At 37.5% G+C, this 24,779-nt stretch overlaps 1 long non-coding RNA gene across 1 annotated transcript; it reads left to right on the forward strand.

The window, feature by feature from the left end:
- Nucleotides 1-20,625: 20,625 nt before the first annotated feature.
- Nucleotides 20,626-24,236, forward strand: LOC121829030 (uncharacterized). Its single transcript, XR_006071801.2, has 3 exons — nucleotides 20,626-20,725; nucleotides 23,835-23,902; nucleotides 24,190-24,236. It is a non-coding gene; the product is annotated as an uncharacterized LOC121829030 (long non-coding RNA).
- The last annotated feature ends 543 nt before the right edge of the window (nucleotides 24,237-24,779 follow it).

A 24,779-nucleotide genomic window follows, 5' to 3' on the forward strand; every position in this document is an offset into this window, starting at 1 on the left:
GTCACTTGAAAACATTTTGAATGAGATATCTATAAAATGTATTCTACGAGAACATGCTCTTGGTGGCAGGTCAATATTTTATGTATTATATGTTATATTTTAAACATGGTCTTTGATAGTCTATGGCCATGCTCTTAAAATATCAAAGCAACTTTGAAACAATTATGTTATACATATGGCATGGGATAATATGAGAAGCTAAATTGTCAAAAAGTTGTGTACTTCATCCATAATCACGTAACACATCACCTGCAGGAAAATCAAGAGATGCCACTTTAACACAAGAGAATTATGCAAGCCAGGCAGTGGTGGCACATGCCTTTAGTATCAGTGCTTGGGAGGCAGAGGATGGTTGGATCTCTGTGAGTTCAAGGCCAGCCTGGTCTACAGAGAGAGTTCCAAGACAGCTTGTCTCAGAGAGAAAGAGAGAGAGAGAGAGAGAGAGAGAGAGAGAGAGAGAGAGAGAGAGAGAGAGAGAGAGAGAGAGAGAGAGAGAGAATTATGCAACAATTCTAGCTACTACTTTCCCCAAACTTTATTTAGGTACACAGATCTAGGTTGTTTTTATTTATTAAGTATAAAAAAGAAATAAACTACTTAATAAAAATGATGGCAGTGTGAAAAACATGGAATTATTCGCTGAAATGCCTTAACTTTGTTCGTTTGAAGTAACTATTTGGTTTCATTTTGAGTGTTTTGTACTGAGAAACCTTCATTCCTTTAGGACAGAAATGCTCCAAATTGATTACCTCTAAAGATACAAATGTGACTCCTGTTAAAAATAATAAAATCTCAGCACAACTTAATTTTTAAATGTGTAGAGAAATAACATGGAGTAAAATATTTAGTTTGAAATTACAGTATTTACAACAATTAAAACAAACCTAAGAGTAGCAAACAAAAACATATCTCCTCTCATCAGCAGAAATGATGATAACTATCTCTATCCTTTAATATGCACGTACAGGATCAGCTAATATTTCACATTCTCCTGCACATTATCATGTGCTGTTCTGGCTAGTTTTACGCTAACTGGACATGAGCTAAAAACTTCTGAGAGCAGGGAACCTCAGCTAACTGACAGAAGCAGATGCAAAAATTCACAGATAAGCACTGGGTGGAGCTCAAGGAATCCAGTGGAAGAAAGGGAGGAGGGGTCAAGATCATGATGGGAAAACCCACAGAAACAGCTGACCAGAGCTAGCTGGAGTTCACTGACTCTGGACTGACAGCTGGAAAACCTGCATGGGACCGAAGTAGGCCCTGTGAATGTTAGTGACATTTGTGTGACTTGTGCAGTATGTGGGGCCACTGGCATTGGGACCAGGATTTATCCCTTTTAGAGACCATTCCCTGTGGAGGAATACCTTGCTTAGCCTGGATACAGGGGAGAAGAGCTTGGTCCTGCCTCAACTTGATATGACAGACTTTGTTGACTCCCCATGGGAGGCCTTGCCTTCTCTGAGGAGTGGATGAGGGGTGGGATGGATGAAGGTGGGGAGTGAGGGGGAGGAAGGGAAGGAGGGAGAACTGTGGTTGGTATATAAAATGGAAAAAGAAAAGAAAAGAAATGCCTCCACAAGAGTGGGCTGTAGATAAGCCTGTAGAGCATTTTCTTATTTAGATGTTGTTAGAAGAAGGCCCAGGCCATTGTGGATGGTATCATCCCTGAACTGGTGGTCCTGCATTCTATAAGAGAGCAGACTGAGCAAGTCATGAGAAACAAGTCAGTAAGCAGTAGTCCTCCATGGCCTCTGCATCAGTGCCTGCCTCTGTGAAGGCAATATGAAGACCTAGACTTGACTTTACAGACTCCATCTTAGGGAAGGGCCATCATCTTAGGCCATCTGGTGACCAGGAACTGTACTCACTTCCAGGAAGAACCTCAGGAATGTGCCTTGACAATGAAATCCGAACAGATATTCTAGAAGCAACCAATTAAGAAACAGGGCAGTAAAGTTTAACAAGATTCAGACATTCCTGCAGAGACATCCTGTCAGCGGTTTATGGCCCTTGCAGATATCCAGACATCCTGTCAGCAGGTTGTGGTTTCACACCAAAAGTTTAACTAACAGTTTCAAAAAATCACCTTGCCCCATATCTCTTTACACAATCTCCAAATGCCATGGCATGTAACTCCTGGCCTGCAGTTTTTTTACCTTTAAATACTCTCTTACCCTTGAGCCTGCCACCACTGCTGTTGCCTCGAATTTCTCTCCATCTGCTGAGTCAGATAGAGTATAATGCAGCAGTCCAGATTCGAACCTGACAATAAATAGACCCTTGTGTGCTTGCATTGGAAACTGGCTTCTTGGTGGTTTTTAGGGGTTTCAAGACATGGGTACAACACCTCCAGGTTCTTGCCTTGTTTGAGTTCCTGTCTCACCTTATTCAGTAGTGAACAGTGAATTGGAAATGCAAGTCAAATAAACTCTTTCCTTCCCATGTTGCTTTGGTCAAGGTGTTTCATCATAGCAATAGAAAAACCTAAGACACATGCATATTGCATAGATCTATTTTATTTTAACTAAGAACTTTTCTACTAGTGAGTCTCTACTTTAGAATTATATTTTTATTAAGTACCATAGCAAACATTTTTTTCTCATATTTGATCTTTTTTCTGGTTTCTATGTTATCTGGTCTTCATGATGTGATATACCTGAACTGTTCTACAGATCTAATGTAACACAGGACTCTACTATGTCTTTGGAAAAGTAAAGACCTCAGGTCTTCTTTGAGAAGCTCTCATGCTTTATGCTACAGCATAGGAGTCTCTTTGACCCAAAACACCATGACAACTATGCAGAGAATATCACCTAAATATATGAAGACTTGAAGGCATGAGAGTTGTCACAGAAATTTAATTGTTGACTACATTGGAAATTCTCTCACTAATTAGTGATTTAGAGTGAATTTTTCCCTGTCCCCAGAACTCATAAGTTAAACTTCTAACCTTCAATATGATGACATTTGGAGATAAGGCTTCATTACATTTGGATGAGATTATGAGATAAAGCCCTTATAAGATGATTAATGTTCTTATAGACAAGTTCAGAAGAGCTCTCTCTCTCTCTCTCTCTCTCTCTCTCTCTCTCTCTCTCTCTCTCTCTCTCTCTCTCTCTCTGTTTTCCAAAACAAGGTTTCTCTATGTAACAGTCCTGACTATCCTGGAAGTCACTCTATAGAACAGGCTGGCCTTGAACTCACAGAGATCTGCCTGCATCTGCCTTTGGAGTTCTGGGATTAAAGGTGTGCACCACTACTTCCCGGCAAGATACTTCTCTTTTTCTCTCTAGAACTCAGGGAGAAGTTTGCCACCTGAGGTACAAGAAAAGGATCCTTTTCTTAGTGTCATTATGTTGATAGCCTAGGCTCAGAGTCTCCCACCAGAACTATGAGAAAGAAGTATCGGTTTTTCAAGTCACTCAGTCTATAATAATATTTCCTGGCATCCTGAGAAGACTAATACACTTAATAGCTTCACATTATTTTTCTAATACACTATCTAATATTTCAATAATTGAATTGAGCAGTCAGGAAATACAGCAGGCTTAAATATTCACAACCATCTTTACTTTTTCTAATTTGTTTTTTTTCACCCATCTATACATTTTCCTGCAATGTAATGTAATATGGGGGGGGTGCTAGAGAGATGACTCAATTGGTGTAGAATTTGCAGCACTTGAATGTAAACCACAAAAACATATGTAAAGTCTCCCATAAAACCAGCTCTGAATTGTAGGGGCTGAGGGGGGGTGTGAGGAATCAAGATGATTGGCCAATTAGAGTATCTCAGTTGATGAGCTCTCTATTTTCAGTGAGGAACTAGACCCTGTCTCAAAAAGAAGGTGAGGATAGCTAGAACAGGACTTTGGGTATTTATCTCTTGCCTCCACACACATGCACATATGTGTTTGTACTCCAGGGGACACACGTGCATATACCAGACATATACATAAACCACACACATTCACAAACACACACACACACACACACACACACACACACACACACACACACACACACAAACTTACCTAGACATAGAACATAGCAATAGCAGAGACAATAACTCATCATTAAATTTTGCCAGTAAGTATCTAAACATTAATATTTTTATTACCAATGTAATGCATTAAGTGGGGGTCCACTTTGCATTTTTGAAGGAAAGGTTATTCCAATCATATCTCCTGTTCCTCCTAAACCAGTCAGTGGGGTTTATCAGATGGATGGGAGTGTGTTTTTGCAAGTATAAGAGAATTTCAAATTACTGTCTATGGGCAATTAACTTATGCCAGAAGGATGAAGGTTGATTTAACTTTACCATATTCACATTGTGGCATGGGTGATGTTATTAGTGGCCATAAAATTACTTAGTTCTATGTGTGTAGATTATTTCATTAAATGATCCCTTGAGTCAGGGATGCTGCAGGTTAACTGTGTTAACTATATGCTGTCTGAGCAAACGTTTCTTCTTGTTTGGTCACTATTTATTGCCTTTTAAATCCAGTTAGGGTCCCTTTGCTCTTATATTTCACACAGCAGTGAATAGCAGGGAGTGGCCAATGGTCACTCGACTCTGACGGAGAGACTCACTTTTCACGTAGCTGAAATAACTCATAAACTCAAGCTAGTGAGCTCATTCATTCTTCATTTAAAACATAGAACACATCTCCTCTGATTCCCAGTCACTTTTATTAGCCATATGAATATCAAATGTTTAAATAAGTATTTTTCTGAAGCATTAAAAGATAATTGTCCAGGAAGAAGGGCACTCCCCAGAGCTGTGAAATCGACCTCACATAGGAAGTACACAGGATAACGTGTTAATCATTTTAGCTGGGCCCAGAATGAGGCTGAGTGAGAAGGAGAAGTCAGTCAGCTGTCAGGGTTTCCGAGTAATTCCTTCATGTATGCTCTCAGGAGTAACCAAGGTATGCCTTCAAGTTCTGTCAAGTAGAGAGGGTTTTCTATTGTGATGCGATACTTGCTTTGCCTTCACTCTTAAAAGCTGTTAAACAGCAAAAAAGGTGATGATCACAGAAAGATTGTTGATTTGGATGAAATTTACTTTCTAATAATAGCCAAATAACATACCTAGAGAGACAAACACTATATGCACTATTACATGTAGATATTAGATTTTAAATTTTAGATATGTATCTTTATTTTAGAATACCCACAAGGGTTAGAAAACTAGTAAGAGGCCATGGGGGAAGAGAGGATCACCTAAGGAAGTGGAATGGAATATAGAGTTAAAAAGGGAGAAAGTGGGGAAATGGAACAGGAAGAGTTAAGTGGAATCGGAGATGGGAAGACAACATAGAGGAGGGACTATGGGAAGGGGTAACTAACACTAAACACTTTTTGAAAGAGCCATGTGAAAACCCTGTCACTTCATAAACTACCTAGAACATGTGTAGATATAAAAATATGGAATTTGAAAATATTTATCCTAAAATTAAGGAACAATACCCCAAATAATAACCATATGCCACCAAATAAAACTCCAAAAATCAGGAATGGTTGTTCTTTTTTTCAGTTTTTGGTCAGTGCATTCCCATAGACCTCCCCCAAACATTATACACTAATGTCAATGTGTGGATTACCCTCAAGAACTTGTCAATAAGTGTCTATTGCTGAAGCCATCACATAATTGAATCACAGAATATGGAGGAATCCAGCTGGTATTCAACTGGAAGCTTCATCCCTACTAGATAGCATTCATAGTGCTGGAAGATGCTCTTCATGCTACTGGAGGAGAAAATTAATTATTAATCTCACTTAGCTATGAACCATAAGAGCTCCAATAACAACCTGCCTAACAAGATATGCCTATTGGTGCAACAGTTGCATACATGTTATAGGAGTAACAAACCGTTATTTGATTCATTTTAAAGCTTGCTCCCCTGGATGGAACCCATATCTGACTCTTGATACTATCATTGATGCCCCAAGAGCCTATGTCCAGCTAGGTCATGAATTCTAGGTAACACCTACTACTAATATTTTGCTGAATGGATATAGAAATAAAACAATTCCTAATGACACATTGTTATATCCACTGATCAATGCATTGCTTCTTCTTATAGTAGATGGCAGTTAACATAGATAACTACAACTATTCAGCAGTGCAGAGAATAAGGGACTTTAAGGCATGCCATACCCAGATGGACTTCTATATCATACTTCTGCCCTCAAGGCTCAGTGATCTATGTGGAAGAAGGGGTAGAAAGAATATAAGACCCATCGGTGGTAGATGACTTCAGAGAAAGAGTGTTTTTAATATGGACAAGGCTATTTTACAAATGAATTCACAGAGATTCTGACAGTATGCATGAGACTTAACATAAGATCAAACCAGACAAAAATCCCAGTGTAGGAAAGAAAAAGTGAATAGAAAGTCCCACCACTAGCAGAGAACTTACTGACATTTTATTGGTTAGTTAGTTAGTTAGTTTGTTCCAATGGAGTGATACATGCTATATTGACTACTGTCCAGGGGTGCCTCCAAGCTGTGAATAATCCGTCAATACAAACCATATTAGATGTGTTTTATTTTAAGGAGAGAGAGAGAGAGAGAGAGAGAGAGAGAGAGAGAGAGAGAGAGAGAGAGAGAGAGAGAGAGAGAGAGAAATGGGCATGGGCACTGGGAGAACATAAAGCTGGGTAGCTGGGCATGTAGGGAGATGAGGGGGGAATTTGGGAGGAGTTGGAGCAGGGAGATTAATATGACCAAAATATAGTATATGAAATTCTGGAAGAATAAATAGAAACATTATTTTAAAGATAATTGAATATATTTTTTTGAAATACCTATAACATGGAATAGCAGAAAGACACAATAATTATTCAATATTCTGAATAATTTTCAAAATAATATCTTTTCTGACTTGAGGTTTGAGGAGCACTAGGAAATAATTCTTCAGCACAGCATAGCAGGTTAAAGTAAAACATTACAAATGATACAAAAATATAAAGAGAAGAAAAATCATAATGAATAAAAGGAAATACAGCAGTGTTCACACATGCCTTGAAAAGTCAAAGTTCTTCTCCATGATGACAATGGTATTTAACACTGTGAAGCCAAAGTGCATGAGTCAAGTCAGCTAGTGCCCACCTCATTGCATTGAGTCTCAGAAAAGATTTGGACTTTGAACTTTAAAAGTGTTGGGACTATCAACGACTGTGGAATCTTTTTAAGCTTCACTAAATTCAGTTTGCAGGAAGCCTCTAGGATCCAGGGAATGGAATGTAGTAGTCTGAATGAAAATGGCACCGTAGGCTTATATGTTTGCATATTTGTTAGATCCCAATTGGTGGAACTGTTTGAGATGAATTAGGGGGTGTGGCCTCATTGGAGAGGTGTGTCACTAGGTGGGGCTTTGAGGTTTCAAAAGTTTTTCTCTTTTTCTCTGCCTTTTACTTGAGGATCCAGATGTGAGCTCTCAGGTGTCCCAGCCAGCATGCCTTTGTTCTGCCATCATGGACTCTAAACCTATAAAACTGTACATCCTATTAAATGACTTCTTTTAAAAAGTTGCCTTATTCATGGAGTTTTGTCACAGCCATAGAAAAGTAAGACTGCCCTTCAGGAATTGTACATTTTATTATAGTCTCAGACATGAATGTTCATTCATGAACTTTCTTAATGCTTGAGCTTTGAGAGATAAGAAAGAAAAGTCAAGACCAAAGGAACAGGGGCTGGAAACAGGGCTCAGAGGTTAAGAGCACTGACTGATTTTTCAAGAGGTCCTGAGTTCAATTCCCATCAATCACATGGTGGTCCAGAATCATCTATGATAAGATCTGTTACCCTCTTCTGGCATGCAGACAAACATGGAAATATAACACTGTATACATAATAAACAAAATAATTTTTTTAAAAAAGACCAAAGGAACAATAGATGAGAGATTGGTAGAAATACAAAAAGAACAGCTTTTCCTTTTAATTTAGGAGTAGAGTGGTAAAACTACTTAGAAAAAAAGCAGTTCTTCTAATATCAATTTTACACCATACTCTAATAAAATATAGAACAGGTCATTAAGCCCAATAAAAACACAACAGCCACTTAATCATTTAGTAAGACTGACTATTTGTATTATGTAATCTCATTAAAATTTTCAATATTGCTTTTAATAGTACCTTTGTGATTTAAAAGAGGGACTAACTCCTGGTCTCAGATGATCAAGGGCATGACACTGTGCTGTATTTAGCAGTCACACCAATAAGTGGGTGAATAAAAGTGTAGATGAATGATTTAATGGGATTCAGGAGTTGTTATTTAAGTTTATCATGTTTGATATTTTCTGCCATAATATTTCTGATTAAAGTTACAAGAAGTTGTGGTTTTGTTGAGTATTATTAGGAAGGCTTACATTTAGTTTTGATCCATTTACAAGAATGTTATAGTTTTTGTTTCATTTTTATTATTTTTAAATTTTTCTGTTTTTTTTAAAAGTTGTTTTGGCTCCATTTTGTGATTATATATTTTCCAGGTGTGCTAATAACTTCACAGTACCAACTTCTGTCTGTACAGTCTATCAGCCTTCAGCACATTGAGGCATTACCTGCTTGCAAAAAAGAAGGAGGAAGCACTTAATGCTGCACCTACAAGCATATTGAGCAAGGTCGTTTAGCAGCAGGCTCCAGCCTTTCACTTTTCCATTCAGAAGCTATGCCACCACATTTTGAAGATGAAGGGTTTAATTTTCAAAGACTTTCACAACTCCCAGTCTTCTTTGCTAAGGATTTGCCTGAGCCCCCTCATGACTTTGAATATAACTTTCAACATAACTGAAATGCAGAAGAAAATATTTAGAAGTACAAATAAGCAAAATAATATCGCTGTGTGTATGTACATGTGCATTCATACACGCTTTAAAAAAAGACTACAATGTGAATACAACACTGCAATTATTAAAACTCCTGTTTGAATTAACACTCACTGCTTGCCTCAAATCATGTTTATTACCCTCTGTCTTGTGAGGAAAGACCAGTAGAAAAGGAGAACAGTGATTCATTTAAAATGATCCTTCAGGTTCCCAGTATTTAAACTTAAGAAATGAGGTCTTAGTTTTCAGATATGTCTTTTCTTTCTTTCTAAGCTTGTTTGTTTACAGTGTACTTCTGTTTTTATCACGATGTGCTCAAATTTTGTACTACCCAGCATAGTATTTTGCTCATTGATAAATAAAAGAAAGTATTTTTCACCCCAGGCACACATAGAATGGGAGTGAAGACTAGATTCAATCCTTGCCCACACTTTGGACTGACATTTTCTTTGTTCATTCAGAATTCTCCTGGTAGAAACATGAAGAAAAATGGCCAGCCCAGCAGTTGTAGCTAATGTACTGGTGGTTGTGGATCCTTTACAGCGTGAGTCCTTTAGTATCAATATTCTATCCACATGGCATTTCTGTAGAAGAATGGCCATCACATGGAAAATATCATGAGATAGGATATGGGTTATGTCCACTTTAAAACAAGAAAATATTCTGGTTAAATAACGTATAGTTCCATCTGAAAATGAGATAAAACAAAATCATCATGCCTACGGGTTCATGTTTAGCACACACTTCCATTTTACATACAAATATATGCAAATGAAACATATAGACATTGCCCTGATAATTTTATCCTTTCACCTGAGAAGGAAGGAAAGGTGTAGTACCAAGCAATCCCAAGCTAAATAAAATTGATGTCTAAGTTAACTCTTCAATTTTTTTCTTCTTTTAATGTTTATTTGTGTATTTACATTTTGCCTACATGTTTGTGTGTGTACCACTCGTGTGTCCGGTTCCCACAAGAACAAAAAGAAAGCATTGAATTCCACTGAACTAGAGTTATAGACAATTGTGAGCTTTCATGGGGTCAGGGGAGAAAAACCTGGGTCTCATTGAAGAATAGCCATGGCTTATAACTGCTAAGCCATTTCCCACTCCAACAAATTAACACTTAATTGAACTCTTTAAAACATTTTAAACTTACTATATGTTTATGAAGATTTTGCCTGTGTGCATGTATGTTTCACAAAACATAGTGGTCGAAGACAACCATTTGCATTCTTAGTCAATAAGTTTTAGAGGGAAGAAAGGGGCTGGTTTCTCTTTCTGTCCTTCACACTATCTGAGGTCCTAGAAGAGAAATCTTGAAAACTAAGTGCTGGAGGAATAACTTGAAGGTTTACTCATTATGGTGGCTGATGTGTGCTTCACACTAGCTAATAGTTGTGGAGGTCATTTATTTACAAAATTGGAGTAACTCCAATTGGAAATAAGGCAGAAGCCCTTTGCCATTTAAGACTCAACACTAGAAATCACACAACAATATATGTTTACAATAACACTTCTGCATTTTCAGGGGAGAGCAAGTATAGTGCAGTTTTTGATGAGTGATGATACTCTAACTGTACAAGACTGGAGATGTTGCTTGGGCTGTTGAAAACTATAATGTGATTTTTCAGTATCATTATACTTCAAATTAAGTAGAAACAAAGGTTTGTTCAGATAACATTCACTGATCTCATAAAGAAGAAGAGATCTTTAAGGGAGGTCATAGTAGGATAAATGAGAACAAAATTATAAAATTTTAACAACATTATATGGTTTTCTTCTCCATATGGAGAATGAATAAAACTAAAGTTTTGGGCATGAAAATGACAATCATAATTATGCTCCTAAAAGATCTATCCTTTTTCTTTATATGTATGTATATATGAATGTGCATATTTATTTATTACTATGTATATGGGATGACACATTCTAGTGCATGTGTGTGAGGTCAGAGGACTACTTGAGATAATCTATTCTTTCCTCGTACCTTATACATTCTGGTTGCCAGTTTTGTCAGAATATGCTTTTACTCACTTAGCTGTATTGTTGGCGCTGGATCCATCCTGTTCAGGACAATGCTGGTGGAATAAACAAAGGAAGTGACAGTGATTCAATAAGAAAAGTATAGTTAAACCCAAGGTGTGAAACTATTTTCTCCAATTTTCAATGTAACCAGAGGATAGGCATGAATTATGAGATTAAGAGGTTTATTTTTTCCAATGTCAAAATAGCTGGGCAGGATTTATACTGGATGGCAAAGGTATTGTTCAATATTCTCTAGGGACTTATAAGTACACATCTGTTCATACCATCTATGATGCCAACAACGGACCAGACAATTTCATAAAAGTGTAGACTGGTGAATGGATGAGTTTATTAGGACTCTTTACAGGACAATGGGTAAGTTAAAAGCAACTGCACCACACAAGAGCCTATGCAAGCTTAAGTGGCCACCAGTGAAAGAATGTTGAGTTGCCTGTCCATCTTGTAGGCAGTTTCACTGAAAAGACCCTCTCACTCACTGCAGGGTCATCTCCACTAGTAATTGTGTACTACTACACAATCTGAAGAACTCCTCAGCTCCTGAGTTTTATAAATCTCGTGCACTTCCTGGTTTAAGGAGTTTCCTGTATGTTGTTACTTCCCACTTCTGTACAGGAAGAAATATCTCACATAGGAGGAAATAACCACACAAAAATTAGTAGTAGTAAAAACAGAAATTAGAGAAGAAACAGGCTCCAAGAGCTCAGTAACCACAGGGAAAACAGGATAAAAACACCTGTTCATTGTTCAAGAGGGAGGGAGTCAACCCAGCAGACAATGCAGCAGAGATTTCTTTCCATAGTGAGTCTGAAATGCTCTCCCAGCACAAGTCCTTAGCCAGCCAGTCAACTGGCACACTGTGGTATTGCTGTCAGAGGCAAAAAACACAATTCAGTAGGCACCCTCAAAGATGAAGTCCAAGCTGAAAGGTGTCTCCTCCTGGATTCTAACAGTAGCAACTCCTGGAAAGTCTATACTAAATCCTGAGGAGCAGTGTCCACAAAGTGACATGGACATCCTTATTGGACACCTCTATCCTTTTACAGAATTAGTAAGGGGAGGGTTTGGGGATGCAACAAATTTTATAGTGCCCTAGGAACTCAAAATTGGAACCCTCAAAATTGGACCCAAGGCTAATCTTTTCTTTCTTTTTTTCTTTCTGTCTGACTAGTACCAGCATATCCTATATGCTTCTGAAACCGAATGTCAAGTTTATTGAAGAAGCATGAACTTGGTTATATTTATCCTGACTAATCGAATGTGGAATTTCTTATGCATAGCTAGAGAATGAGCTTGTTGTAAATTTGAATGTTACAGGTTAATGTTCATCTTAAATGCACAGAAAATTCACTTAAATATATCTTACAGCCTGCTTGGCAAGGTGAGTGTGTGAACAAAATATACAAAACTTAGCAAAACAAAGTTTTTTTTTTTTCAGTTTTGCTCTCTAGGGCAGTTGTATTTTTAGAGTAGTAATCATAAATATTTGTGGAGAAAAAATCCATTGTGAGAGAACATGACATTCTGGTAACAGTGACTTTCTTCCTTCAATACAAATCTTCAAAATAATCTGTGACATATGTGCTTCTCCTAACACTGACCAATTTTTTAAGGACCAAATATCATTTTTTAGATCTTTGCTGGAAACAAATTTCTTAAATTTACTACCTACACAACCAATATCTTTCAGAGGATGTTGATTTATTTATGTAAAAAGCAAGATAATATAGAGTGGCACCAGGGAATTATTTCCCTTCTGCCCTGGGCCTTTGAATCATAGTCTCCATCATGCTGTTCAGCTGTTGACTCTGGACAGAGTCCAGAGCAGCACAGCAGTGTGGAAGATGCCAGAGAGATACACCTCCCTATAGCAAACAAAACAAGACTTATCTACTCCATAAGCTCAAGAGGATAACAGAGTGATTTGTACTGCAGTTGATATGCAGAACATTCATTCTTAATTTTCAGTGTCAGTCAGGGGCACTTGTAGTTCACAAGATGGCTTATTGCTCTCCCAGGAAGTAGAAGGAAGGCAGGCTTTTAGAGAACACTTTGTGTATCATTGCTGATTGCACCCTAATGTGGTTAGGCATACAGAAATGATTTCTACAATTAGCTTTGTTAGACTTTCTTTCCAAGCAGGTCAAGGGCAATAGTAAAGAATAACAAAAACTGATTGCATGTACCCAGGCCCATGGTGGAACAATAGGATACCTACTGTTCTCATCTTCCTTCAAGCAGCTTTCTTCCTGGAACAACACAGGTAACAATATTGGTGTGTTCCTCTCATTTTCTGCCGTGAGAGTGTTAAAACTGCTTTGTTTTCAGAACTTGCTCACAGCTCTGACAGGCAGTGTAGAGCCGTTTTTAATCGCTTCCCAGGAGTAGGGATCCTGCCAGGTATTACAGCTGTGCAAAAGGATGAAGTCTCGTTTTGTGGGAGAGACTTCATGAGATTGCATTGCAGTTTCAGAATGGAGAAACACTTGGCACTTCAGGAAGGAAGAATTTGTTCTGAATTTATTTTGGCAGAACTTCTTCATGACAAAAATAACAGTGCCTGGAAAGCATGATGATTGTGGCCCAAGTTGTTTCAAGCCCAAGTCCTTTGAAAGGAAATTGTAACCATTGTTCTGAGGTGTGCACATCTGTCCAGGTTGGATGATGTGACTAGCAAGTTGAAGTCTTTGTTCAGTGTATTCTACATTGTTATATATAGAGTGAAACATCTAAGTGAATCCAAGAAGCCCTCCATTCCTGGCCAGACCATCCTTGATTTATTTGTAAAGGGTTTATTATAGTCTTGTTTGGCAAGGGAAGATAAGTGTATGAATATAAAAGCTAATACAAAATATAGAGAGATATTTTAGGTTATTTTTAAATGTTAGTTGTATTAATGCTCAATTCAGAATAGAACAGTACTCTGAGAAGCTGACTTTATTGCTGCTTATAGCTGAGCCACATGAAGATTGAAAATAATTATTTTTTTATGAAAAAAGTGGGTAATTTAGATCTTTCCTGCATGTGTGGGATCTGGATTACATTTTGGGACTGACTTCCCCTCTTTGTCTTGTGTTATTTATATCAGAAAATCTACTTCTGTACCTGTAATTACTTCTCATCTTCACCAAAGAAAACTAGTTTGCATCATACTATAGAGCCAAGCCATATGGGCATTTGACACATACCAGGTGTTCAAAAAATTGGAGAGTGGAAACATTTAGTAGGGTTTTTTTATTATGGAATATCAATAATTACATCATGAAAAAGATACTGTTCTATAAAGTATATCCTTTCTAGGAGGAAAAATTGATCACTCATAAATGTACAATAAAGTACATAAAATATTACATTTATAAACAGTCTTTGTTTCCATAATTTTAAGACATTGTAACTTGAGGAATTCTTGCAATACTTGCTATTTTTATTTAAATAACTAGTAATATAAAGTGTTAAAATATGAAATACTTAAACTTTACTGTTAAAATATGAAATTGGATCTACAAGGTCTTAGTATGCATCGTGAAGACAGAAATTAAAAAAAACAACTCAGACTTAAGACAGAAATTTTAAGCAAAGCAATAATTTAAAAAAATACAGCATTATCTCTTCCATTTTCCTGTATTCAAACTCTTTATAAATACAGTTAATTACAAGATTAACATTACATTAACAATTAGGAGGTATCAGGGAAAACTACAAGTTAAATATTATATTCAAGTATATTGTTCTAGTCTCTTTGTAAAATATAGCTTGTTTTAATTACCAAAGATGTCAAGATCCAAAAATACTTTATAGAATAATGGCTTAAAATGTAAAAATAAGTTTGAAGAGATTTACAATCTGTGAAGTATATGCCTTACACCCCTAAGATTGAGCCCCACAACATGAATAGAAATAATCTATCTGCATTGGTGTATGTTTTTAATCCCAGGGTTGGGGAAGCAGAGACAACCAGATCCTGGGATACACTGGTCCTGCAGTCTAGCCTAGTTGAAGTTCCAGGGCAGTGTGATCTTGTCTCAACAAATAGACAGAATCTGAATAATGACACCCAAGAGTGTTCTCTGGACTTGATCCACTTGCACATGTATTTATATGCTGACTGCACAAATGTGTAGATCTCAGCATATAGAAACACACACACACACACACACACACAAATCTAAACTTTCTTGTAGATGTAATTCTAAACGATCTTATTAAATAAGAAACACAGAGCCAAATAAAGAGTTAAAAGCCCAGAGATGGAGCAGTAGCCAAGAGCTCAAACCACCTTATCGTACCACTCAATGCTGTCCTTCCCCTGAGAGAAAGACCGTCTTCCTGTGTCCTGCCTTTTTTTTTTTAATTTATGTTCTGCCTTCTTATTGGTTCTAAACACAACCACATGACTTCTTCATCACTGCCTGTTTATACAGACCTCCAGGTCTCTATGGTTGGTACAGGGATTAAAGGCATGTGTCACCATGCTGGTTACGTCCTTGAACACACAGAGATTTTTGCCTGCCATGGGATTGGATTAAGGGTGTGTGCTACCACAACCAGGCTTCTGCTTAATGGCTTGCTCTTAGCTGTGATCCTCAGGCAACTTTATTAACATACAAATAAAATCATATTTTAGCACAAATAAAATATCACCATAATTTCTTCTTTCATAAGATTAATAATCAACTGTTGAGACCTACTATCTCCCATGTACCCCACATTGGGGTACAAGTATACATTATATATAGTTACTGCTCCCAAAGGACCCATGATTTTCTTAAGAAGATGAAAACATCAACAAATGGCAAAATTGGTGCTTCCAGAAACTCTAAGCTAATTGAGGCCGAAGGCAAGCCTGGAAGAAGTTCGTCCCAAAAGAGAGATCAGAGTGGTGAAATAAGCCATTCTTGTCTTTGACATCTGTTTACATCTGGATGGGGCATATGGTAGAAGGGAAAAGTGTAATGACCAGAAGTAGAGGATTTTAGTGTGAAAATGAAGACGTAGAGAGGAAAGCCATGTGATATGAGCCTTTTTGTAATCCTTTACATTTTCACCACAAAGGTCACTAACTACAAAACTGGCTATGCTTGAGTATTTACTGGAAGACAGAGATCCATTGGGCTAAATTGTAAAGACATGCACAATGCAGAGTAGAATGGCAGGGTTGTTTGGAAACCCCTCTGGAATAGAGGAGACTCTGAGAGAGGGTAACAGTCTGTCAGGACACAATGTGTCAGGCGATTCAGAGAAGGAATTACAAACTGTTCTTGATCTTCCTTCAGAACCCTGCAGGTTGAAGAAGATAGACGTCAAAGAAAGGTTAAGAGAGAAAAGGGAAATGGGATGGAGCTTGAAAACAAGGGGCTTTCTAAATTGTGTTTGGCATTAAAAAAATAATCTGAGAAGTGGGAGGAAAGAAAGAGATAGCATATGGTGATTTAACAATTACCATTTGTTTCCCACAGTAGTGGGTTGTGAAGATAGATGGCAGATTTATAGCAGGTCTTGTATGCATTGTCAGAGAACTTGAACTTTATCTCTCAGGCTGTAGAAGATACTGAAAACTTTTAAACAAAGGATTGATTTGTTTTCATAGTGAGGCCACACTTGCAGTTCTGTCCACAAAACTTCTGTACATCACAATATGCCTGGAGCCTTGGGCTGATGATGCTACATCAATCAGGGGCAGCAAAGAGACATCACGATTTCAACAAATCTCATCATCCCCCAAAGGCCTTAATAAGTTCCTGTCATCAAAGCCATTCCAGCAGCTGTGTTGTGTAAACAATGTATCTATGGCAAAATATTCTGGAGTTCAACAGTAATCCTTCCTACTCTGAAGAAGGATAAGGATTGCCAAACTTCATATTCTTTCTTCAAGCACATATTTCTGGTAGTAGAAATTAGAGAAATCCCTGCATCTTATAATGCACCTATATTTAAGAACAGACTGGTGAATATGAATGGTACCAAAAACAGATAAGGAAGAGAGTTGTGATATGCAGATTTTCCTATCAGGGCTCCCTCATGCACTCACAACTATTGAGTGATATTCAAAAGAACAAGACTTTATTCACTACAGTATACTAGCACTTCTTTGAAACCTATCTTCAGTTTATTCATTTATTTATTGGAATTCACACACACACACACACACACACACACACACACACACACACACACTTCAATTAGTGTTACTGGCCTGCTTGAATTTTTTCAACTTTATATAAGTTAGGGTTACCTGAGAAAAGTGAGCCTCACTTGAGAAAAATGTCTCAGTAAGACTGTCCTACATGCAAGCCTCTGGAGGCATATTCTTGAATAAATATTGTTGTTGGAAGGGCATGGGCCACTGTGGGTGGTGTTACCCCTTGCAGGTGGTCCTAAATTGTATAGAAAAGCAGTCTAAGCAAGCTATGAGAATCAAGACGGTAAATAGAATTCCTCTGTAGTCTCTGTTTCATTTCCTGCCTCAGTTTTCCCCAGTGATGAACTCTATTCTGTAAGATGAAATAAACCCTTTTCTCTCCAAACTATTTTAGGTCATAGAGTTTATCAAAACAATAGAAATAAAACTAAGACAAAAATTTATGTGAAAAAGTGAACTATTGCCGTGATAGACTTGATCATATTATTTTAGGGAAGGTTATGGAAAGACATTATAGCCAGTGAAATAAAACCGTTGCTTTAGAAGGACAATTGATGATGGTTCACTGGAGCTGAAAAATAGGCAGTAGTTAAGAAAAGACCAGCATCACTAAGGCAAAATCTCCGGGTAATATTTCCTCAGGGCCAGGCTTCCTTTTTGTGCTGGCACCTGAACTAGGTAATGTGTAAGAGTTTCTCAGACAGTACTCATTTTAATGACATGAGAGATGCAGGATTGAAGGTGTCCTGGAGAGAATCTGAGGTTTGTCAATGTGGTAGGGCTGGAGTTCCTGAAGAGAGGCTATGATGACATTTGTGAAAGTACATCCTCAGTTGCACTGGAGAAATTAGGGTACCAGAGATACCAGGACTGTGGGGTGACCACCAAGACCAGTAGAATAAGGAATCCTAACTAGGCCTCTCCTTCAGAAGCTTTCAGAATTGTGTTTAGCAATCCTGCTGCTTTCAGACACGGTTTAGTCAGAATTTCCTTTGACATGACTGCCCTCCTGTTCAGTAGGCTTCAATCCATTTAGACAGCTGTTGGTTGCAGCTACAATTTAAGTGCTGGTATTAGACCTTTAGGGGTATTTTGCCCTGGTCATTGTGGTTCATATGTGTCACAGCTGGGTAGGATCATTGATTGTTTCCTTCTTTGACAGTTTACATAGCACTTTCTGGAATGCAGAGGGAGGAGGCTTTCTGATCAGTTCCAGCTAAAATTCTCTCAGTACTGTGTTCAAAGTAGGTGGTGTCGTCAACAATAGAAACTTAATTTCAACTTTGGAGAGTCAACCAAGGGCAACAGTTATAGCCTATATTGTTTGAGATGGGTTTCCTGGACTCCTTTGGCCAACAGCTACAGAGAGAGAGAGAGAGAGAGAGAGAGAGAGAGAGAGAGAGAGAGAGAGAGAGAGAGAGAGAGAGAGAGAGAGAGAGAGAGCATAAGGCAGTCATATAGAGGATGTTTACTAGCTAGAGTGAATATAAGGGCAGCAGGCCTGGACATTCTTTTCTTGTTCCACCACCTTCCTCATCTACTTTCACCAGCTCTGTTCTGTGACTGGGGACTGACTTTTGTTTGTTTGTTTGTTTGTTTGTTTATTTATTTATTTAGAAAACAGTTTCCTCTTTCATACATGTCAGCCACCATTTCCTCTCCCTCCATGCCTCCAGCTCTCCCACCTCCCTTCTTCCCCAGGTCCACTCTTTTTAAAATGTGTGTTATATTACCAGATCACCATTGCTCTTTTAGTTATGAGTGTGCTGGGCTGGGCTTCCAGTTGCATGGAACAAATTGAATATGAATAGCAGAATTTCACACTGTGTTTCAGGGAATTAAAAGGGACTCGGGTTACTTTGGGGGTAGTGCTCATCCCTGATTCTAATTCCAATGAACTTGACTAGTACCAGGTTTTTTCTTTTTCTAGAATAGGGTAGTGATGGCTCACTATTGTCCAAATGCACAGGGAACCTCAGCCACTACTATCTGCTTGCCTTAATACTGGACTTTCTACTAAAGTATATTCCATCAAACTTTTAAAAATATAACTTGTTTTTTACTAGAAACCTGATTGGAAAGCAGGGAGTTCTAAAACATAATGAAAAGAAAGAGTGATATGTAAGAAAACATAAAAAAAAGACCTAAAATTCAGGCAGAAGCATTAAAGTTTATCCACACTTAAGAAATGAAAGAAAAGAAAAAAAGAATGAATGAATGGATGAATGAATGAATGACTATCAGTGAATTCTAATATGGAGTCTGCCTTCTAATAGACAGACCTAGCACAGACAAATAGAGAAACCATTTTCATGAAATGAGTGGGTGTATTTCTCCAGCTATATGAAAATATCATCATACCATGCTACTCTATTGCAATCACTTCCAACAGGGATTCTAAAAGCTTAGAACGAAGCACAAGAGACCAGAAGCAACATGATCCATGCAAACAAATCCCATATAAAATTGAGTGCTTCCTGATGGTCAGCAAACTGGTAGAAGAATAACAAAAAAAAAAAAAAAACTTTAATAACTCAAAATTGGCTTAATGCAAAATATTAACAAGCTACAAAATGCATACTCTAATAGAATTAAGGCACGCATTTGCTCTTTCTAAGTTTTTATGTTAGGCTGCCAACTCAGGACCCAGCCCTCTCTGAGACACTTGCTCAGACATTACTCTTAGAAGCAAACCCATGATCTGATGTTCTCTTTATGGTTTAGGCCACAGTCCTAAGCTTCAAGATTGGAAATTACAAGGGATGCCCATTCTTCATATAGCAAAACATTAAATTTACCATGTGATATGTGCCCCTCATTGTTTATTGCTGATATATTTTGACTTAATTAAACACTGTTGTTTCTATAAAGAATTAACTATATATAAATTGTGATTACTAACACTTGTCAAAAAGACCATAACTAATGCAAAACAACACAGGCTTACATATCTACACACACTTGTAGCCTTGTTGTTGCTTATACACAGAAAATGTGGTCATACTTTATATCAATTTGTTTTATAATAATTTTAAATAGTGCCATGTGAGATAATAACTTATTGTGCATGTAAAACTTGAAACAATTAATTTTATTTTATGCTCACATTTATGTAAAAATTAATTTTGTGAGTTTAAACATACATAGTTTCTCTGCACTTCTCTGCACTACAATCATACATAAGTAACTAACCCTATTTTCATTAACTAGAAATGGGGATGGATGAGTTTTATATGTTTAGAAAGTACCTCAGTCACCAGATTCCAACAGACAAAACATTATGAGAAACATAGACACTCTACATCTTCCAAGCCATGGACCAGCATGATGGACTGACTCATCTAAGCTATGCTGAATGGCTGGAAAAAATATTAGATCCAAAATTTGGAGCATATAGATTACAAAAGCCATTGTAAGTCTTTATCTGGGTGGGTGAGTCTTGTTTACTAAGTTTTTGACAAAAAGTGTTGTTGCCAAGAGACTTAGTTAAAAATGTGTTCAATGTGCTATGATTATCATCAACTTTCCCAGGAACAAACATTTCTGCTCAGATCTTACATGCACTGCTGGCTGTGTCCTGACATCTTTAACCTGTATGTACTGTTTCTTTTAGGTTGCTATGGCTACAAGACCTGACACAAACAACAAAGGAAGGAACATTGATTTTGACTCATAGTTTCAGATGGTTTGAATAACATCATGTTGAAGAAGGTATGGCAGAGCATTTCAGTTCATTGCATTTGAGCCTGTGGGAGAAGATGCTAAAGTCACTGTGGACCAGCAAGCAGTGAGGGTGACTAGGGAGAGACAGGATTCTGGTATCATTTTCTAATACCTACTCCTCATAACCTGCTTCTCCCCTGGTTTCAAATACCTACCAAAATTACATGTTCATCTAGAGATTCATTCAAATATATTCAAATCCTGAACCTGTAACAGACAATTTTGATTCAAGCTATAATGCTATGTATGACTGAGTCAAGTATTGGTGAAATTATCAAGGCAACTCCATGTAGTTAAAAGGGAGGTTTATTTTGTGGGGTAACTTACAAGTGAAGGGATGGGCTACAGGGTCTGGGAAAGGTGCAGTCCTGCAGTGTTCTCTGGTGAACTCTGCTTGGTCTACCTTCAGTGTCCAGGCTCCAGAAACCAAGAGAGCTGGTGTATCCAGTCTTCAGCGTCCTCCCTCAGCCCCAACTTGTAGGCGTGAACTTTACAGAAGCCTCAATGGGGGTTGGAACTTCCAGGTCAAAGTTGGAATGGCTACCCACTACAATCAAGAGTGAAGATTATGGGTGCAAATTATCTCAAGCACCATTATAATTTTAAATGTACTTAATTTCAGAATCATATGTGTTCAGTTATTTCCTTATAATTTAATTCTCACTCTCCCAAAGAAATATTGTTATGTGTTTTGAAAAATCATCATATTGGTCCATACATCCCATAATAGGACCATTATTAATTGCATTATAGGAAGTGAAGTATGGTGTTTGTTTATCTGCTTGTATATGCATTCAACTGTGTATTACTGTATTTATGATTATAGTCATTCTACTACTTTCCATTGTTCATTACTCTGCATGTTATCACAATTATCTCTGCATCTGCTGCATAAAATTCTATACCTTATAAACAATCTGTTTTATGATATTTGACTCTAAATAACAAATAATATTATTGTAAAAATAGACAAAATTTTGAAGCCAAGAATATTCATTTTTTTTTCTCATTCTCCTTCCTTCCCACCATATCTCCTCATTTTCTTCCATCTCCTTATTTTTCTTTCATGTGTAATTATTATTTTACATACTTTCTTACTTTATATCCAAAATGATTGATCATTATCTATATGTATAAGTAGGAAAGAAGGTGAGGATAAAATTAATAAAGAGAAAAATGAATAACAGAAAAGCTCAAAATATCTGAATGTCTACTTCATAAAGATGCTATTAAGAGAGAAATATTTGTCAGAGTTAATAATTTGTAAAGCTCATATAAATTCAAATGAATTACAAATTATAAATTTTACAATAAAAATTCTTTTTGAAAAGAGATCAAAACAACAAAGCAGTGACTGATTGATTCAGCCTTTGTGATAACTGCTATACCTAGATAGAAGCATTAGGATATCATCAACCAATTCAGGCCAAAAAGTAAAAGCCAATGCACTTTCCTTCTTAGAACTTACTATCAAAAAATCGATCATAGGACATTTAACAAAATTTTACCTTTAAGTATTGGTATTCAATGAGATTCTTGTGAACTGACTGAAGAAACATTTTAACATTTTTTTAATTTTTAAAAATGTAAGGTAATTATATCATTTACTCCTTTATCTCTCTTCTCTTCAACTTCTCCCATGCAAGCCCTGTTCTCTCAAATTCATGGCCCTTTACCAGCAAAAAACTTATCCTGATGTAGCTGGATCTCTGCAACAAGACTGTATATTTTAATATAGTAAATAGAGATGGAGGGAAGATATAAAGCCCCTTCAAGGCTATGAAACCATGCCAAAAAGAAAACTGGGGGGGGGGGTGTTCTGATGTTCTTTTATTGATGAACTGGTAAGAATGGAAAAAAGGAAATCAAGGAATGTATTCATACTTAATTATGTATTTGAAAGAATTTTAAAGAATTAAAATGAGCTACAAAGAATGAGTTTATTTATGTTCCTCACCCAGCTGCCACTAATATAACCTCACATAGCATCCTCACATAACCACAGTTCAAAACCTGGAAATCAACCTTGGCTGGGACTATGAACCAACTTGTATTTGAGATTGAGATTTATTAAATTTCCCATTAATGTCCTTTGAAACGTATTTATTTCACTGTGTGTGTGTGTGTGTGTGTGTGTGTGTGTGTGTGTGACATATATGGAGGTCACAGGACAACCCACACAAGTTAGTTCTCTTCTTCCACCATGTAGGTTCCAAGGATGACTCTCAGGTCATCAGCCTAGGTGGCAAGCACCCTTAACCACTGAGCAATCTCACTGACCCCCTTAGTGCTCTTTTGTTATCCAGGATTACAGGCAGGTCCTGTTGATCTTTGGATTATTGTTCCATTTTCTCGTTTCTCCTTCTTCTTCTTCTTCTTCTTCTTCTTCTTCTTCTTCTTCTTCTTCTTCTTCTTCTTCTTCTTCTTCTTCTTCTTCTTCTTCTTCTTCTTCTTCTCCTTCTCCTTCTCCTTCTCCTTCTCCTTCTCCTTCTCCTTCTCCTTCTCCTTCTCCTCCTTCTCCTTCTCCTTTTCTCCTTCTCCTTCTCCTTCTCCTTTTCTCCTTCTCCTTCTCCTTCTCCTTTTCTCCTTCTCCTTCTCCTTCTTCTCCTTTTCTCCTTCTCCTTCTCCTTTTCTCCTTCTCCTCCTCCTCCTTCTCCTTCTCCTCCTCCTTCTCCTCCTCCTCCTCCTCTTCTTCTCTCTCTCTCTCTCTCTGCCTACCATCACCTTAACACATTCAAGAATTATTAAACACTTAATTTGTGTTGTGATGACCATCAGAAGCAAAAAAGCAAGCCATAAAAAACAGTAGTCTAATTTGGAGGTGATAAGTTTAGATCCTATAAAACACACCCTGTCAGCAGTGGATGGAAACTGGCAGTTGACAGTGGTGTCAGTCTCTTGTGTGAGTTTTTCCCATTTGTTTTATTTTGTTTTTTGTTTTTCATTTTTTGAGACAGGGTCTTTCTGTGTAGCTCTGGCTGTCCTGGAACTCACTCTGTAGACCAGGCTGGCTTTGAACCCTACCAATGCCCCTGAGTGCTGGGATTAAAGATGTGTGACACTACCACCTGACTATCCCATTTGCTTTTCTATGAAGGGCTTGGCCCACAGAAAGTGAAGACTGGATGTCCGAACCAGAAACTGGTCCAGGGGTGTTGAGACAAGGTGAGAATGGACATTCCAAACACTTCACAAATTTTACAAATGTTGGCTTCCCATGCAACTTAAATAAGCTGAGAAGTGTCACTTTTTATGTGAAGCAAGGGCTTCTCTCTAGAAATAGAAAACAGAGACACTGTCTTAGTTCGGAGCTTCCAGGAAGAAACTTTGAGAAAATGACAGGCACATTTACTATGGAAAGCAGGGAGAACCAGACTTACAGTACCCTTGGGAAGTAGAACTGTGGAGGACATGCAATGTTGACTTAAAAGATGCTTTTTCTCACTCTACAGGAGTTTTGCCGTTGAGAGGATCCTTCCTGCTTGTCACTAATTAAGGTAAATGTCCACTCCGTTTGTAAATTTCACTTAATAATCATTGGAAAGAACTGGTACCATGTGGTGGCATAAATTTTGATAAAGATTTACATTGTTTATAGAGATTGAAAGTGTTGGTTTTTAAAGCAAATATTCCAATCATCAGAAGAAATGAGTATTTTAGTCCTGAAAGGGGAGTTTAAGTAAAATACTCCAGTGTCTGATTACTATGTATTTATTTACTTCATATATAAATTTCACCTCCTCAGAATTTTTTTGTTTCCTTTTTTGCCTTTATTCTGGTGAATTCTACAAGGGGAAGATTAATAAGAGAATTTTAGCATTCTCAATCTTTGCCAGGACTTTGACTACCCTCAGGTTGTAACTACTCTCATTCTAGGTAGTTTTTACCCTTCACTAATATCTATGCTGAGCTGAGTAGACTTTCTCTTGAGATGTACTTGTCCTTCATCTCTAAAAGTGAGAATTCATTCCAATATTCCTGATGTGGGATGTCCTTCTGTATGCTGCGAATATGTGTTGCTTTTATTGGTTGATGAATAAAG

The sequence above is a fragment of the Peromyscus maniculatus genome, chromosome 4 (genome assembly GCF_049852395.1).
Source record: "Peromyscus maniculatus bairdii isolate BWxNUB_F1_BW_parent chromosome 4, HU_Pman_BW_mat_3.1, whole genome shotgun sequence".
NCBI lineage: Eukaryota > Metazoa > Chordata > Mammalia > Rodentia > Cricetidae > Peromyscus > Peromyscus maniculatus.